Source organism: Protopterus annectens, chromosome 10.part0, assembly GCF_019279795.1.
Source record: "Protopterus annectens isolate FY-2018-M chromosome 10.part0, PAN1.0, whole genome shotgun sequence".
NCBI classification, from domain to species: domain Eukaryota; kingdom Metazoa; phylum Chordata; order Ceratodontiformes; family Protopteridae; genus Protopterus; species Protopterus annectens.
Genome location: NC_056744.1, coordinates 567,209,557 through 567,222,382, shown reverse-complemented (window position 1 = coordinate 567,222,382; position 12,826 = coordinate 567,209,557). Strand labels below are relative to the sequence as shown.

Here is a 12,826-nt window from a genome sequence, read left to right as displayed (position 1 = left end):
CAGGAGGCCTTTCACAAACCCGAACTTGGTGGGGTCCAGAGTTTGTTACCAATGTCTTTGTTTACGAGTTCCATGATGATACTTTCCATGGCCTTGCAGACTAGGCTTGTAAGGCTAATAGGGCGATAGTTCCCAGGATCAGTGGTGGCTCCCACTTTGTGGAGTGGGATAACGTTGCTGTGTGCAATTCAGTGGGCACAAAGACTGATGTGAGGCTATGATTGAACATGGTGCTTAGGTGAGGAGCCAGTTCGTTCTGAAGTTAGTGTAAAACACAGCCTGGGATGTTGTCCAGTCCCATGGATGTTGTGTTTTTGGGGATCAGTGGTGGCTCCCACTTTGTGGAGTGGGATAACGTTGCTGTGTGCAATTCAGTGGGCACAAAGACTGATGTGAGGCTATGATTGAACATGGTGCTTAGGTGAGGAGCCAGTTCGTTCTGAGGTTAGTGTAAAACACAGCCTGGGATGTTGTCCAGTCCCATGGATGTTGTGTTTTTGGGGATCAGTGGTGGCTCCCACTTTGTGGAGTGGGATAACGTTGCTGTGTGCAATTCAGTGGGCACAAAGACTGATGTGAGGCTATGATTGAACATGGTGCTTAGGTGAGGAGCCAGTTCGTTCTGAAGTTAGTGTAAAACACAGCCTGGGATGTTGTCCAGTCCCATGGATGCTGTGTTTTTGGGGATCAGTGGTGGCTCCCACTTTGTGGAGTGGGATAACGTTGCTGTGTGCAATTCAGTGGGCACAAAGACTGATGTGAGGCTATGATTGAACATGGTGCTTAGGTGAGGAGCCAGTTCGTTCTGAAGTTAGTGTAAAACACAGCCTGGGATGTTGTCCAGTCCCATGGATGTTGTGTTTTTGGTTTAGAGTGTGCAGCTTTTACCTGTGTAGTTGTGATTACAGGGACTCTGCATTCTTTCTGCATAGATATGGGCCCCTTAGGGGGTGAGAGGGGGGTAAAGTTAGCACTGAATCTATCTGCCAGGATGTTGGCAATATCAGTTGGTTCTGCATGCCAATACAAAACATGTTATTCTAACAGCTTTCTTAGTTTATAAGAGTAATATTTAAAACAAGTCTCAGATTTTGACCCTTTATTCCCCCCTCAATATTTTTGGATTTGTCCGGAATTCTTAAACAAAAGCTGAAAGGTATGCAGAGGAGTAATGTCAGTCACTAATGTCAAGACTTTAACATTTCACACTTTTGTTGTTCACAAAGTTCCATTACAATTTAAAAAAAAAATAAGTAATGTTTAAAAAACATTCCTGGTTATGAGATTTTATAACAGTTACTTTTGGCTATGTCCACAATTCTGGAGGAAAGAACTTGACGGGTAATCTTCAGAAACACCCACATAAGGAGTTCCACAGTAAATGTGAGCTTGGGCAGCGAGGAAATAATTACTCAGATCATCTCCTGCTGGCTGCCAAAGCTTGAAACTATCTTGGAAATTCCAATGGGAATGTTTCCATGTAATCACTACTCCAGCAGCAGTTTCTGAGCACATTGCTGCTGAAAGTGGGGGTGGGGGGCACTCACACTCCTCACCCTGTGGTTCTAGCACCCGTCACCTCATTTTTATTGGGACAAAATCTTCAAATAACCGAGTCCTAGCAGGTTTCCATGTGATGGCATGGCAACGTTTTGAAAGCATAGTTTACAATTTCAACTGCTAGCCTCTCAATCAAGTCTTTGGGAGTATGCCATGCATAGTACTGTGATACTGAATTTGTTACAAGGTGACAAATGATAGACCTCTGAAGTCTAAGTGGGAAGTGGATCTTATACTCTCATTCATAATTCAAGAAAAAGGCGTACCACCCAGTAACCTACGATTGCACCGGTGACCAACTGCTCCCAGCTCAAGTATAACAAAACATTTAAATGGGACTCAGTCTGTGCACAGAATATGGCAAGAAATGCCAGTGCTGCAGATAATGTGTATAATAAAAACGTACCAAGTTAATAAGTATAGTTACAATTTTTGTAAACATAACATACCCAAGAGTATTATATTACAGAAAGAATTGTAGATAGCCTACCCTTAATCAGCCAGGGCGTTCTGCAGGTGCATGTATGACTCAAATTCTTAAACCCTACCTATATATGACACCCTGCATGATACAAGAGACAATCACCTTGCAAACTACCCACAAATATATAAAAAGGAAAGAAATTAAATAAAATGAGCAAAGAAATGTTAAAAGACTAGTACAGCTAGCTTAACAAATGAAGAAATGCAAGGGGACGTACGCATCAGACTACCAGATAGTATGTCAGTCACTTCACTGTATCAGACATGCACTTTCTGTGCATCGTATCTACATACCATACTCCATAACCACACAAAGAAAATTTCCATACAAGTTATTAAAAGAAAAGAGAACTTAAAACTTTGCTCTAAACAAAATTGTACAACAGCACTACAGCACTTTGTGTAGTGTGATGGTTTTACTCATAGCAGCAAGAGTCATTGCCTCAGGCTCCACCAAAGGGGCAGTCAGTGTTATTATGAGAAAACTGCAAAAACTGCCACCATAAAGAACAATTAACATTCATGTGAAAATCATTTACTGCACCACAAGATACAAGAGTTCCAAACATAAATTTATGATTATTCCTTCATTTTGGGATTATTTTGCTGAAATCACAGGTTGCATGACATGCTACTGAACCAGTTCTGGTATCCAGTGTTCTAATGATGTATCCCAGTTCCGGCATAATTAAAGAAGTGTGTCCACGGTGGATGCTCCCAACATAACTGAACATTGTTGTTACAGAATCTTCTCTTACTTGTTTAACTAGTCGTTTTCGAAAATGACTTCAACTGTCTATATCTGCATAAACTGTATTTCTCTAACCCATCTGCGAATTCTGGAAGAATCAAGATTAATTACAGTGTATGTTGCCTATATCATATGCAAAAACATATGCTACTATTACAGTTGCATGATGTAACTGGGCAGCTGTAGACAAAACACAGACGTACTACTACAAACGTGACACCAACTTGTTTGTGTGTGCTGCTATATTAAGTCCCAAGCTGCACAGGCAGACTTAAGAGCTTGCTCTAAATTTAGCACTTCTCAAATACTTCACAGTTTTATGAGGGATGGAGCACAAGTCTGAATTACAAATAGAGGTGTGTCTCAAAAATCAGGAAATTTTAAAGGCATGTACTTTTTTCTTCTCTATTCATTTAAACACTGTAGAAAAAAAAGGGTTGTGCTGGCTCTAAAATTTACACACTAGCCTCTGGTCGAGTGCAGCAAGTTAGTTCAGTTTGTTAAATCCAATTCCTTTAAGATTTAAGCTTCTAAAAAAATGAGTGCACTGCAAGTTAACAGCTGCACCCAGATGGAAGCTGCCTAACTGTTCTCATTTCACACTGTGCTGTATGCTTTAATACGTACAATCAATCATCCATGCAGTAAAAAAAAAGCAATGAAAACATGAAATGGGTACTGAAATTGCATGCATTCTAGTTCAGACTGCTGGTCTGTTCTAGTCTGATGTATTCTAAGGTGTTGAAATGCTTACTGTAGAAACATCAGCCATTTTACAATCAGAAGAGTAAAAGTAAAGATGAGGCCGCAGTGCCCTCTGCTGTCAGTGTGCAAAAGCCTACAGCACCTGGTATTCCCAGGCGGTCCTACCATCCAAGTACTAACCAGGCCCAACCCTGCTTAGCTTCCGAGATCGGGCGTGTTCAAGGTGGTATGGCCGTAGATAAATACCAGAGATTTTCTGGCGGCCTTTATAACTCACTAGTCATTTTCATATGCGCTGCTTTCTTTTCCAAATGCTTATTTCAGGTTGTGAACTACATTAACTGTCATTTACCCAGTGTCACTTGAGTGCAGATGACATTCAAGTCATACAAAACATTTAGTACCGGCTATCCCTGATATTTTGCTTCTCATGTGCAAAAGTCAATCAGGAACAACTGGGGAAGCTCTCCGGTGTAACACTAATTTTTATTGCACTTTACTCTCCACTGCTTTTACTATATTATTACTTTACTATATTATTACTGAACTCAGTCCTCATACACTTCACCTTCCTCATCATTCTTCTACAAAAAAGCTTTACAACCTTGGTCCTACTTGATAATCACACAGGACAGTGTAGAATAAACATTTTGAGACACGTTCCATAGGCATCTATATACACAGTTACGAAATGAAAGGGCCAATCACCAAAGAAATGTGCTAAAAGGTAAACACTGCATCATGATTTGATGCATTTTTTTCGGTTGGGAAAATCAAAGCATTTGAATATTTAGCAGAAGTGTTAGACAGCCACATTTCCAGAACACAACTAGTTAAGTAACTGATAGAAGTATAGTAAAATGCTGCATGCATCTGATGCTGTAACAGTGTCACCCCCTTATATCCCCAGCTTGTGCTACTGTAATACTAACCTTATTATTCTAGCATCAGCATTAGCTTGCCATTGGAAAGACTGAGTGACAAGAAGCTGAGGTCCACAACACTGTGGGCGTACAACACACTGTGTATTGGTAATGTGAAGCTCTTAAGTTACCTAGACCATGCAATTAAATGTGTAGGCCTGGTCTTCATAAAAAAAGATCCTCTCCTCACAGTTCAAGCAACCTAATAAGCTTTTTTGAAATGGTTACAGAGGCTGTACACAGCAGTCACTCTGTGCAGACATTTCCTGAACTGGCAAAGGCTTTTGATATCACTTCCAAAGTCAGAATTATTGAAAAATAAAGCAAAAATGTAAACCCATACACTGCTCAATGAAAACTGGCTCCCCAACAGATCCTAGGTTAAGCTGATGGAACAAACTCAATGTGTAATTGTAATGATTTCAGTGCCACAGGGATCCACACTAGGCAGTCTCCTGTTTGCATTTATTTTGCCAATACCCAAGCCAATATTCAGAAGTGTGAGTGACCAACATTGTTGATGACTACAACCTGTGTACTGTTAACGGCTCATCAGATAAACAGCTCCAGCAAAGGTTGGAATATGCACAGATCCGGTGTACTGAAAACGGTCTAAAGTTAAATACAAATATTTGCCTTCTTTTTGCTGCACTTTTGTGGATTACTCAATAAATTGTTGGTTCTCGTATCCTAAGGACTGGATTTATTTGCGCTTGTGGACTGTGACGCTCAGTTTTTGGTTTAAATACAAATATTTATTTATATTTGTTGACCGGGAGTGTCCGACTGGACGTAGGTCCATTTTCAGTGGCGGCCCGGGGAGAAAAGCTCCACAGTTAAAATAAACAGACAGTAGTTACATTGGATTACATAGTGATTAACAATTTACATAGCAATTACTTGCAACATATTTACAGATGAAGAACATAGTGCATCAATACACAACTAGAATCTTTATCTGTGAAGTACATAACGGACATTAACAAAATGTTACAATAAGAAGTTCCTGCTGTATAATAAGTACTAGGCTTATGAGCATCTGAGCTTGCTATAATCAAGGTAGTTAGTGGAGTGGAAAGAAAGGTAGTGGTTGGATGGGGGTTGGTGATATTAGAGTGGGAGTTGCAAGGGCATAGCCAGCATGTTTTTAGGTGCGTTTTTAGTAAAGTTTTGAAGTGGGTGCATGATGGTACGGAGGTAATTGTGGGAGGGAGTTCCATAATTTGGCTATGGTGCAAGAGAATAGTGCTTCACCAGCAGAGTTATTGGCTTTAGTGATCTGCAAATTATTTTTGTTCCTGGATCTTCGTGGTCTGGTGGTGCAATAGGGATGGAGTAGATTCTGGAGGGATGGGACATTTAGTGGATGGTTTACTAGTTTGTGGGCGAGTGAGAGTTGATACCACTGAAGAAGGTGAGGGAGTTCAAGCCAGCCCAGTTCAGCAAGTGAGACAGTGGTGACTATGGTAGGATGCCCCTGTGGCGAATTTGGAGATTTTGTTGTAGCAGGTCTCTAGCTTGTTTAGATCGCATTGCCTTAGGCTGGCATATATTGGAGAGGCATAAAGTAGGGTGGAGATAAGGTGGGAATTTGCTATTGAAATCTTTGCTGCTTTGGTGAGAAGTTGCTTATTTCTGTAGAACGCATCTAGTTTTTTGTGGACTTTTATGGTCATGGATATGTGAATGTCAAATTTTAGTTTATTTTCTATTTCCACTCCTAGCAATTTGGTGTGTTCAGTTGGGTATATAGTGGTGTTGTCTTTTGCTGTGATGTTAAGTGGGAATTGTTTTGAGTAGGTTTGATGGGTTGGAAGATGAGTAGTTTAGTTTTGTTTGGGTTGAGTATTAATTGGGCATGGGATAACCAAGTTTCAACAGATGAAAAGGCTTCCTGTGTGACTTTTTGCAGTTTGGGTAGGGACTGGGCTGAGCAGATGATGGTCGAGTCATCTGCGTATTGTATGAGCGTGCCATGTTTGGTGGCAGAGGCTAGATTATTGGTGAAAACTGAGAAGAGTAGGGGTCAGAAGATGGATCCTTGGGGAACCCCTATGGAGACAGGTAGTTGGGAAGATGTCATTTTGCCATACAACGGATTGTTGGCGGTCAAACAGGTAACTCTGAAACCAGTTGGTGATGGATTGTGAGAAGGATAGGTGATTGAGGACAGAGATAAGTTGTTTGTGTGGCACCATGTCAAATGCTTTAGATAGGTCTAGGAAAGTAGCAGAGGAGAGATAGCCATTGTTTTTATGCTGAAGGATATAGTGTTAGTAAAAGAGACTAAGGCAGTGGTGGTGCTATGGTTTGGTCAGAAACCATGCTGAGTATTGGAAAGGAGGTTGTTATTAAGGAGGTAGTCCGAGACCTGAGTGTATGCATCTCTAGTATTTTGGAGAGTGGAGAGAGAATAGCTATGGGGTGGTAATTGTAATAATATAGTGCAGACAAATGGAGGTTGGCAAAAATCAGTTCCCACCTCATAGGTGCTTAACAGGTTAATGACCACAAGGGCCTTTTTAAGCCTAGCCATGCAACCCAAATCTCTGATATGTTCTGATACCTTTGATAAGTGTAAACATGGGCCTGGGAGATGAACCATTTACAGGCTACCTCTCTCCATTAGAGACATAGGTGCCAAACCAGGGATGACTTTCCCGTATCCCATCCAATTGTCCAAGTTGTACTTGAATAGGTTAGGGAGGAACTCTGTTCACATGGATGGGGACCCTGTTCCATAGACAGGGTAGTTTCTGGGATACATACCCATCTCTCCAGCATGGCCTATTTATATCACAGGCAAGGTTTAAATCTTTAGAATGGGTAATTCTGGTGCTGTTTGTTTTGTGGATATGCAGGAGGTCCATCAGAGTGGGGTCTGACAATGCCCTTTATGTCAGGCATAGATCTTCCCTCAAAAGCCTGTAAGGAGACAGAATAGAGAGATAGGGCCTGAGGTCGTCTGCATAGGACAGATTACTTACGCCCTGTATTCTTTTAGTGAGGAACCTCTGTGGACGTTCCAATTGTTGGATATGCCTGGTTAGGTACATACCAAAGGGGGCATTATACTCAATGATAGGTTATAAATATGTTATAAATGGTACTCCTTTTCAGGTAGAGAGGGGCCATAACAGACCAGAGTACTTTTGGACAACTCTTTCACATATGATCAGCAGGTTTCCATCATAAATCAAGAAATCCTATTTGGCCCAGTTAATTACCAAGTGAATATTTTCAAGAGCCAAATAAGTCTTCCTTCCCCTGCTCTTTTATCAAACCAATAACTGAACACAATGACCCTTTGGCATGTACAAATCAAAGTATACATCACTCAACTGGAAAGGACCCCCCCCCAAAGATTTCTAACCAAAAACATCAAGGGTCTTAAACCCAAATTCATGCTACTGAAGTCAGAAGTCACAAACTTCATGACACCCATGCAGATGGGAACTGAAAGTTTGACTACGGAATCCTACACTAAGGCACTGTACGAGCACATCCACTTGTGCATAAATCGTGCCATCCCCAATAGAACCAAGACTCTCTCCTCCAAAAAAAGGTAGCCAATCTGGTGGTCCCTTGCCATAAACAAACTTTACAACAAAAGGAAGAAACTGTTGCAGAAGAGAGGAAAATCCCAGGATGCAAAAAACTCCCTTACCAGCCTCAGTAAGAAGCTGAGATCCCTCAAAATCCTCCAAAGCTAGTTACGAAAATAAAATTGCCAAAGATTCCAAAGGCAACCACAAGGCATTCTATAGTTATGTCAAGAATCTAAATGGCAATGCTCAGATCTGATAAACAAAAGAATGGCATTAAATATACTGATCCCAAGGATATTGCCAATATCCTGGCAGATCGATTCAGTGCAAACTTCACCCCCCTAAAGGGCCCATCTCAATATCAAAAGATTGGCAAATTCCAGTAATAATGGCCACACCTGCAAAAAACGCACTCACCAAAGCTAAGAATACAGCATCCATGGGACCAGATGACATCCCAGGCTGTGTACTACATGAACCACAAAATGAACTGGCACCTCACCCCAAGTGTCATGTTTAATCATAGCCTCACGTTAGGCTCCATGCCCAGTGAGTGGCGCACAGCTACAGTTATCCCACTCTACAAGGGGGAATCCACCTTGGATCCCGGGAACTACCTCCCCATCAGTCTGACGAGCCTGATGTGCAAGGCCATGGAACGTATTATTATGGAACTTATAAACAAAGACATTGGCAACCTTCAAACACTGGACCCCAAGCAGTTTGGGTTCATGAAGGGTCGATCTCATCTCCTAAACCTGACTGACTTCTTCGAATCAGTCTCCAGAGCCATGGGCAAGGGTAAGATGGTCCACACAGCTTATCTGGACCTCGCCAAGGCCTTAGACACCATCCCCCACTCTGGAATCATAGAAAAACTTACAAAGCTGGGCATTAATCCCTACATCACTCAATGGGTTGCCAACTGGCTTACTGACAGAACCCACACTGTAAATGTAGCAGACTCCAAATCCAGCTCCAGGCAAATGACCTCAGGGTTCAGTCCTGGGACCACTCTTGTTTGGCATCTACTTCTCTGAAGTACAGGCCAACACTAAGGGACTCTGGCTAACAAAGTTCGCAGATGATTGCAAACTGGGAGCCATTACTGAATCCCCAAATGATGTGGATTTTCTACAAAAGGGCCTTACAAAAATGGACGCTTGGTGCCAGAGCCATGTGCTCAAGCTCAATGCCAAGAAATGTATATAGTTATCCCCTTTGGGGAAAAAACATGTACCCGTGAATTACCACATAGGTGGCAGTACGCTAAACACCGAAAGTGTGATGAGACTTGGGGACACAGGTAGATAGTGGTCTCACCTACGATAACCACATCGCCACAACAGTCAGGAAATCCTTCTATGTGGAACATCTCATCACTAAAGGCTTTTCATCCAAAAAAAGGAGGCAATTGTCCCACTGTACTCTTCCCTCATTAGACCCATTATAGAATACAACGCCTTGTTTGGCATGTACCTCTCAAGACATCTGCAACAACTGGAAAGGCCGTAGAAATGCCCCACTAAAAGAAATCAAAGGCCTAAATCAGATATCCTATGCTGACCGTCTAAAAAACTCCGCCTATACTCTGTTGCATATCATATACTCAGAGGCGATCTCTGCTTAACATACAAGGCCATGTCAAACCCAGAGCTGTTGGACATGCTACACTTAAAGAAATCCCAATCCCTCAGAGACCCACGCTCCAGGGATCTAATCCTTTCATCACAATGAACAAAACATTCTGGAGGGATAGGTTCCTGACCCAGAGACTCCGGAACAGACTGCCCATACATGTCAAGCAGAGCATTTCTTTGGCCCTCTTGAAAAAAGGAACCTTGATAATTGGATGGGAGATAGGAAATTCACCCCAGGGATCACATCAGTCGCCCTGCTAGACAGGGGTCCATGGAAGTAAATACTGTGGGAAGAAATGGCCATGGAATTGTAGTACCAACCTATGAACCTTGAACTATCCCAAAAGATTAGCATGATTTACCTTATACTCAGTAGCCTACTGGCTTGCTCCAAAGTCAGAGCCTAGCTTTTCAAGCCATGAAAGACCCAGTTCTATTTGGCCTCCTATTTCTTTGTGAAATCAGTGCCTCTACAGGCACCCAAACTACAGACCTAGATCTACAACAAAACACGACTCACTCGAAGGATAGGTTTGTAATGGCATATTTTTAGCCTGTGGAATAAGTTGCCACTACAGGTCAAAACTACTACTCTGGCTACCTTTTAGGCTAGTCTATGACTGAACAGATACGCCTGGTGTAAATTTGCTTCTGTCAGTCATGTAAAGCCCTGCCAAGTCTGAGATGTAAGCAGTATTAAGTAATTGCCAAGGGAGAAGAATGTTGTAAGTTCATCTACTTAAAGGTGTATACGATTAGGCATCTTAAGGTCCCTGTGATCTCTTGCCTAGTATTATTCATATGGTTCTCTTATGTATCCCACAGTGCATCACTCCTTCCACACCTCAGGTCTTTTTTTTTTTTTGATATTATTATACAGACCCAATCCTTTCAGCTTGAGCTACAAGACAAGTCTATCATTTTTTTTTTGATATTATTATACAGACCCAATCCTTTCAGCTTGAGCTACAAGACAAGTCTATCATTTTTTTTTTTTTTTTTTTAACAAGGCATTGTTTGAACTGTACAGGAACAGCATTCTTGACAGTTTCTAATTTAATTGTAGCTTCTCTATCCCCCCTCCACATTAGTGCCACAGTTATCTAGCTTAGTCCTTCTAACTATATCGGTCACTCAAGAAAAAAATACTTCAGTGTTAAGGGGTTGCCAATTTGATAACGTCTTGCAAACTATGTAGTTAAGACAGTGCCTCCAGTTTCAGGAAGCGTGGCTACTGAAGCCATAAGATTACCAAAGATACCCATGAGTTTTGTATGGTGTGCTTGGGAACAGAACATCTTAATCACTTTTGTATTGTAAGGTAGTCTTTGACCAAACTCTCCAAGAAAGATAGAGCAAGCATATTCTAAGTGGATTACTTTCAGAGAAACCAAAAATGCACAGAGTAAAGAGAAATAAAAGGAGAATACAAAGGAAGATCTACTTACAGACAGCAGACCTTCCACATCTAAGGCCCATAGAGTGGAAACCCAAGCAGCTAAGCCATCTCAACCTCCATCTCACCCAGTTAGTATACAACAGGCTCCTTCCCAGGCCTCTTGCTTGGAGGTTACCAAGCTAGGGATGTTCCTCATTCAGGATCATTTTCTGAGAAAGGAGAATGGGAAGCTTTTCCTCAGAGAAAGAGCTTTCCAGATTTGCTGGATCTTGTTCCTCCTCAACAGTTATTGTTAGGTCTGTAAGGAGTCCATCCAAGCCAGATTACTGGTAACATGGATTTTTTTGTGACAGTATGCACCGGTACAGCGTAGGAGCACCTCAGCTACGACCTGAGCAGCCAAATGCTCTGGATTGTGTGGAATGCTCCACATTTCAGACAGAGTCAGCCCACTGTTCCACACTGAACAGTAGTGGTACTGCTTTGCGATTTTTGATTAGCTTGTATACCGCAATTACCGCTAATCAGCATCATGGTATAACAGCCATCAAGTAACTATTCCTGAGGCAAAGGGCGGCAATGAGGAGGCAGAGAATGTTCTTTTTCTGTCTTTATACCATGCATTGACAGCTTTCTGTATCCAGTTACACTTGCATGATCTGTTCTGTGTTTGCATATACTCTTGATCTCCTCTGACCTAAATAACCATGTTATTTATTGTTGCTGTTCGTTCATATTATAATCATGCTGCCATGTAATCTTCCTATGTACCATATTTTTGGTCTCTGACAAATCACTGACAATTCTAGTCACTTTAGTGACATTTGAGTTTCAGACTTCATATCCTTCAGAAAATGCACGCCAACAGAAATCCCGTTATTCAAGTAACTAAGTTTTAACATCAGTATTTACAACCTGTCCCTATATTTGGACATTTGTGCCCCCCACCCCATTTTAGGATTTGTCCAGATTTCTTGCTCCAAGTTTCACCACTGATAATGAGTTGCATCTCTGACTGAGGAGACGTAAGTTGCTGTATTAAGACAGAAGATTTTATTAATTTACATGAGAGAGGATTTGGAGAAAAAAGTTTTTTGGGGGTGGGGTGGTGGGGGTTGGCCCAAACAGAAAACATGTGTACCGCCACCTTTTTGTTTACAAAAAAAAAAAAAAAAAAAAGCACTGACTGGCAAACATGGTGGGGGCTTTTATCAAGGCTTAAAATTAGTTGCTTTTCCTCTTCTCCCCCCAATCTCTACTATACACAAGGAATGTCCAGGGATATTGCCATCTCAAGCTGCTACCCTGTGTTCTACTTCTCTGCCAGGATTAACAGAACTGAATGTCCTTTCTATGCATTCTACATCAACATAGATAAGTATGGACCTTTCTGTACAAATGCCCTTGATTCCATCAGTCTCAACTCCCATTTCCTAGGGACTGAAGTCAGCACTAGGGGCCGTTTGTCAGTGTAAGTCACAACCTATTCAGGGCCATTTTTTGTTTGTGTCTTTAAATGTTTGACTTACTGATGCAGAAGCCAGGATCAAAGGCCAGCCATGACCTCTGGGTCAATGTCTCAGGTGCCTTAACCTTGGCTCAATGTCTTTGGGCATCACAATATCAGGTCCACTGCCATCTTCAAGGATACCAAGAGATACATCAGTATATGAATACTTGAAAAAATTACTCAAGATCAGACAAGGTGGTCACAGCTTTGGCTTCAACTCCACTTCCTGACATCTAGTATTTTGGAGTCTTTTGCACCAATTGTGAGCCCCACAGATGAAGACCTCAGAAAGGCCATTGTAGACCCC

General features: G+C 41.7%; 1 pseudogene; it reads right to left on the bottom strand.

Moving 5' to 3' along the window:
* Window positions 1–3,629: 3,629 nt before the first annotated feature.
* On the bottom strand, window positions 3,630–3,739 carry LOC122814573 (annotated as a pseudogene).
* Between the last annotated feature and the right edge of the window lie 9,087 nt (window positions 3,740–12,826).